We start from the raw sequence: 6,000 nt of genomic DNA, 5'->3' as shown, positions 1-6,000 counted from the left end.
CAAGAACACACTTCCTCTGATGAGTCAGTCTTGAGGCTTGCTCTCAGTGGAATGTCCTTCATTAAAAAAAAAAAAAAAATTCTCCAAGTCCCCTGTATTCCAGAAACCTGTCTGGGATAATTTTCGAAAATACTGCAACAAAGAGAAACAGTCAGTGATGAAGTCATGAAGGAAGCTAATGGGAAACCTAATTGTCCTCCTTTTGGGCTGCCATGAATTTTCTCTCCCTCCCGGGCACGTCTGGAATCAGCTAAAACCCATCAGAGCAGCTCGGGGAATGGGCAGAGACAGAGAGAGAGAGCGATCTGGACTGTGCTTACCTCTGCCAGGGCAGCCCTGTCTCCTCCAACAGCCTGTCTTTCCCAATTGTAAATGATTTCACTGCTGATTGTTATTGGGAGATGATTCCACACTTGTGGGTCTTCTCCCTTCACATGTTCTGCCACTTAATTTGTTTCCTTTTGCCTGGTTACTTGTCATCACTTTGGGAATTGAGCACAATGTCTTGGTCAGATGGACTTGAGTTCAAGTCCTAGCTCTGTCTCTTGTAAGCTGTGATCAAGTTAGCTAATCTTTCTGAGTCTCAATTCCCCCCCCCCCCCCATAAAATGGAGACAATAATTCTAGATTGTAATGTACTTACGAGAATTGAACAGACATAAATAATCTGTCATATTGCCTGACATATAGTAGGCACGTAGTATGACTATGCGTGTGTGTGTGTGTGTGTGTGTGTGTCTGTGTGTGTATTAGTCAGGGTTCTCCAGAGAAGCAGAACCAATAGGATGTGTATATCTTCCTTCCTTCCCTCCTTCTTTTTCTTTCATCATATATCTAATCTATCTAATTATCTAATCTATCATCTATCAATCCAATCTATCCTCTATCTATCTATCTATCTACCTATCTATCAAGAGATTTATTTTAAGGAGATGGCTCATGCAACTGTGGAAGCTTGATAAATCAAAACCTGCAGGGTAAGGTGGCAGGCTGAAAACCCAGGAAGACTTGCACTTCTGGTCCAAAGGCAGTCCTGCTGACAGAATTCCTTCTTACTTGGGGGAAATCAGCCTTTGTTCTATGCAGGTCTTCAACTGACTGGATGACGCCCACTCCCATCATGGAAAGTCATCTGCTTTAGTCAAAGGCCATCACTTTAAATTGTTAATCTCACCCAATAAACACCTTCACAGAAACATCCTGGATAATGTTTGACCAAATATCTGGGCACCATAGCCCAGCCCATCACAGCATGTACGTATTTAAAATTGGGACCTGTGTGGTTCCTTACATGCATCAAATAATTATTTGCATCAGATAATTATAGGTGGCCTAGACTTCCTAATAACTTTTGAGTAGTCACTGGCTTTCCGTGGAAAAAAATTTCAGTAACTTTGGCCAGTCATTCCAGACCCCACATTTTGGATCTTTCAAAATTTATTCCACTGTGGTTGTCCATGCCAAATCTTGAGTTAAGCAAAACTCCTCTCTCCAGCTGACCTGAAGCAAATCTTTTGGAAGAAAAAAAAAAAAAAATAACAACCAGAAAAGTGAACATGTCTAGGCAGAGATAGATGCTGAAGAGAAAGTAAATCCATTCACTCTTTCCTCAGAGACATGTGATCACTCTGGAACTGTAAACTCTTCATTTTGGCTTTATTGGCATCGTGCCATGGCTTTGATGGCGAGACCACAAAGCTTTGTCAGTTCCTTGAGGTCTACAGGACTTCTCAGAGTGGATAGTGGGCTGTCTGTGCTATTACCACTCTAACCACATGAAGCATATTTTCCAGTCATGGTGGTCTTTGGACCCCCTTGAAATGGGCCTTTTACATGTATAAGGATGGGCTCAGTCGAAAGGACTCTTGCACCTTCAGATAAAGTCACTAACATTGCAAACCTATGGTGCAAGCCTGCGTGGATCATGGTTCTTATTTTCTTCTATAACTTGCCTCTTGGCTTTTGAGACATTAATCTTGGCTTCCTCACTTGTCTGTCTCAGATTATGGCGTCTCTTGGTGTCACTAAATTATATAAGTCTTTGACCACACCCTTGAGCTGCCTCCATAAAGGAATATGTTTAAGGGAATGCTGTGCTTCCCTGGCCCTCACCTACTTATGGTTTTTCACTCTCTTCTAGATGCCAGCAACCATCTTGGAAGATCAAACTGATATGGAATGAGATAGGGCAAGTTAGATAGACAGCTCCTTAGATATTTTAGGTTGTTTTTAGACAGTTATTCCAGATTGACCACATTTCTATGGATTCCTTTGTGTAGGAGTTTTCCTAAAGAGACCCACATCCCAAACGTTTTTCTGGGGTAGCCAGTGTTTCTACTTTTTCAGCTTTTTCCATCTCTGTTTTTAGCATACACGTGAAGGGAAGGCTTTCTCTCTCATCTCCACACGGCCTCTCATATGTCTGGGCCATTTTCCTAAATTACCTCTGTCTTTCCTACAGGGCTACCTAAAAAACTCTTACTCATCCCACCAAGTTTAGGTCAGATGGATGGAAGGAGCCATGGAGATCTCAGAGGTACCCCAAAGTTTTAGTGCCAACTTTACCACCAACTTGCTGTGTGACATAGATCAATTTGCTTGCTTTCTCTGGTTTTTCTCATATGTCAAAATGAAGGTGCCTTTCGGTTGATAAGCAAGTCCTTACCTATTCAAATAATCTTCATTTTCAGGATGCTGCTAGGTTCCTATAGGGCAGGTAGCTTCCAAGCAAAGATTCATCCCTTTTTTTTTTTTTTACTTGTTCAGTAAGTTTATTACTGTCTTTATCTGAAAAATCTTCATAGAAGTTGTGGTTTGGTTTATTAACTCTCAGCAGCCCGTTCCTGAGCTCTAAGGAAGCTTGTCTTCTTCTGAGCTACCCGATCTTTCTTCTGGGCAAGTGACATTTTGGGACGGTTCCACCTCTTCTTTTTAACTTCTTCCTTAGGCTTCTTCTCATACACTGGATTCTCTCATATTGCAGCTTGAGCTTTCTTATACATCTCCTCCATCATGTCTGGAGTTACGTTTTTCTTTATGTATTGAGAGAGTTGTTTTTGTAAGTATCTTCATCTTCTTCAATCAGGTAACGCATATAATCTGCAATGTTCTGCCCCATGATGTGCTTTTGGTGTCCCTCAGCATTGAATTCTTTGCTTTCTGAATCATAACCAGGGAACCGTTTGGTACTGTGAGGGATAGACCAGCCTCCATCGACAGCTCCCTTCAGGGCCCCCAAAACTTCATTCCCAGTAGTACTCCTGGCAAGCCCTGCGTCTAGGTAACAGGTGAAGGCACCAGCTTGACCATCAATGCTTTCCACATTGTATTCATCTCCAGCCACCTCGACTTGGCCTTCATAAATTTTGTCCATACCAAACCCATTAAGAAGCCTGAGTGCCAGCAGCAGGCCAGTACAATATGCTTCAGCATAATTTGTCCGGCCAACCTTCACGCCATACTTCGGGAGTTCGTGAGCACAAGCTGCACAGACTATCATATCTCCTTCTATACGGGCGTAAGCGATCTGACACATGTTATCTCTGTTAGTTACACGAACTATCGTTCTGTATTTGGGTGTGTTGTACTTATTTTTGTCTTGGATTACCACTCGTTTCCAAGCGTAGTAGTCAATTTTGCCCTCTCGCCGTCTTCTAAATTTCACTTGGTATCTCTTGAAGTAGGCCTTATTCTTGACAACTTTAACAAACCCCATCCTGTGGGACAGAGGCCCTAGCCGCCACTGAGCTGCAGAACCAGCACGGCTCCGGGGAGGAAAAAAATAGATTCGTCACTTTTGTATGGTCTCAGCATCCATCAACAAGCCCAGGTCATGCTGTTATACCAGCTGCGACTCAGGCTAGACTAGACTCGGAAGTCTAGCTCTTTCAATGATGTTTATTGCCTGATTCACTGGGATGAGAAAAAGAAACATTAAACTCTCAGAAATCCTTCTCTCTGGAATTCACATATCCTGTGAAGGCAGCTTAGCAGTATGGTCAGGACCATATATACCTTGGTGACACCAATAGACACCATCATCTGAGAGATACAAGTGGGAAAACCAAAATCAGTGGATCAAAAGCCGAGAGGCAAAGCACGGAAAGTAAGTCTTGAGACTCATATACATCCAATATTGGAAAAGACGTAAGGTCAGTGGCTTCACTCTGGATCAGAGACATCTTTTCCCAGTGGACATTCTACACTTACTTGATTCCCCTCTGTGATGTTCAGCTCACTACGTGCCGAGGCAGTCCCTGTGACTGTTGGAACACTGCGAAGGAATGATGGTCAAATTCTACCAGAGCTGGAGCCCACATTGTTTGAGAACAGAAACAGCTGTGATCTTAGATATTTGTATGTCCACCAGTTAGGAGTGTGTGTTCTGCATCCAGTTGCCATGAGCATAATACTGAGTAAGCCACATGCTAACCACATGGCTTTGTGCAAAACACTGAACCTCTCTTAACCTCAGTTTTCTCACCTGCAAGATGGGGGTGATTATGGTACCAGACTTGGAGTATAGTTATGAGGTTTAAATGAAATGATAAATACACACTGCATAGCACAATGATTAGCATAAACAAATCACATTTACTGAACACTTACTATGTCTTGTAGCACATCAACTGCCGTCCAGAGGCTCTCCATTTTCCTCTCTTCAGCAGATTAGGACAAACTCCAAAACATGTAGCCACCAAATACATGAATGTCATGAAAAGGGGATTGAGTTTGGAACCAGAGTAGTTCCAAGTCTCAGCTCTGCCTCTTGCATTGGCTGGTTTGCCTTGCCTTTCCTTAGTCACTCTGGGTATCAGTTTACCTGTAAAGGAGAAGTTGTTACTAGGTCAACATCACCCACGTTGTAACAATCTTAAACATTCCAAACAGAATATATTGTTTGAACAACATTAAATCTAAGCAGTGAAATAATTTTAAAATCTTTCTAAGTGTTTGTGTGCATTTTCCCCTGGGAAAATCTGATCTGTACTTTCCCATTTTCCACCCTCTCCACAATATTCATGCACCCCGAATTTAAATCCCTGTCCTAGAAGCTCTCTAAGTTTTCTTTTCCAGCCTAGAAATGTTCACACATTATGCTCATGAAGAACAACCAATGGAAGTTATTATTCAAAAATTATTGTAGACACTTATTCATCTGTTAAAAAAATTACAAGAAAATTACATTGAGGGGAACAGTGGTATAATATTTCATATGCACTTTTGGTAGTTTATGTAAAAATAAGTGAAAGTCAACATGCAGTGGAATAAAAGCATGGTGGATCGCGACTGATATTTGTTATCTTACAAAACTTGTGATGTACTGAACTACGGTGGCTTCATATTATCCACCCCACAAGGAATTGAAAGATCACTAAGCCCACAAAAATTCCATTTGTCCGCAGCGTCTGCCCTCACTTTTCCTTCTTCTCCACCCATTCATCAATGGCTGCATCTTTTCCTCTTTATCAGGTTCTGCTTCACAGCATGGCCCATCTCAGACTGGATAAGGAAAGGAGGCTTGCAAATATCTGAACAATAGGCTCCGTGAGCTGGAGGACTTCTTACCTCCAGTCCCCTAAAGGCTGCATCTTTGCCCCACATTTCCTTGGCTTCCACCCCCCAAAGGCAGCAAAAGGAAACAATAGCTATCAGCCCCACCAAACTGTGTCTTTCTGAGATGCAGCTGAATAATCAATTACCGGGTGAGTGTATCTGAATTTCCCTGGCTGCCTTCCACATGCCTTCCAAACTTCAAAGTCTCCAGGAGCAGGTCTGCAGGGCCCTCCTCCCAGACGTTCTCACCATCCTGTCACTCATCCCGAACCTCTGAGGCAGCTCCTGCCCTCACCAGCCACACTTCGCTTCATCCATCCTTTCCACAAGGTGTCTGGAAAGAAAGACATTGTTCCCATGAAAAAAGGACCAGTTGGTAAGGAGAGACAGTGCAGACAGCAACATTTGGCAAATTCGTGGCTCAGGGCAAGGACCAGAAGCTAT

The 6,000-nt window shown here is 42.7% G+C and overlaps 1 pseudogene; it reads right to left on the bottom strand.

The window, feature by feature from the left end:
* Positions 1–2,822: 2,822 nt before the first annotated feature.
* Positions 2,823–3,758, bottom strand: LOC132353381 (large ribosomal subunit protein uL18-like; annotated as a pseudogene).
* Between the last annotated feature and the right edge of the window lie 2,242 nt (positions 3,759–6,000).

The sequence above is a fragment of the Balaenoptera ricei genome, chromosome 19, assembly GCF_028023285.1.
Source record: "Balaenoptera ricei isolate mBalRic1 chromosome 19, mBalRic1.hap2, whole genome shotgun sequence".
Lineage (NCBI taxonomy): Eukaryota > Metazoa > Chordata > Mammalia > Artiodactyla > Balaenopteridae > Balaenoptera > Balaenoptera ricei.
This window is presented reverse-complemented; position numbering and strand designations above follow the sequence as displayed.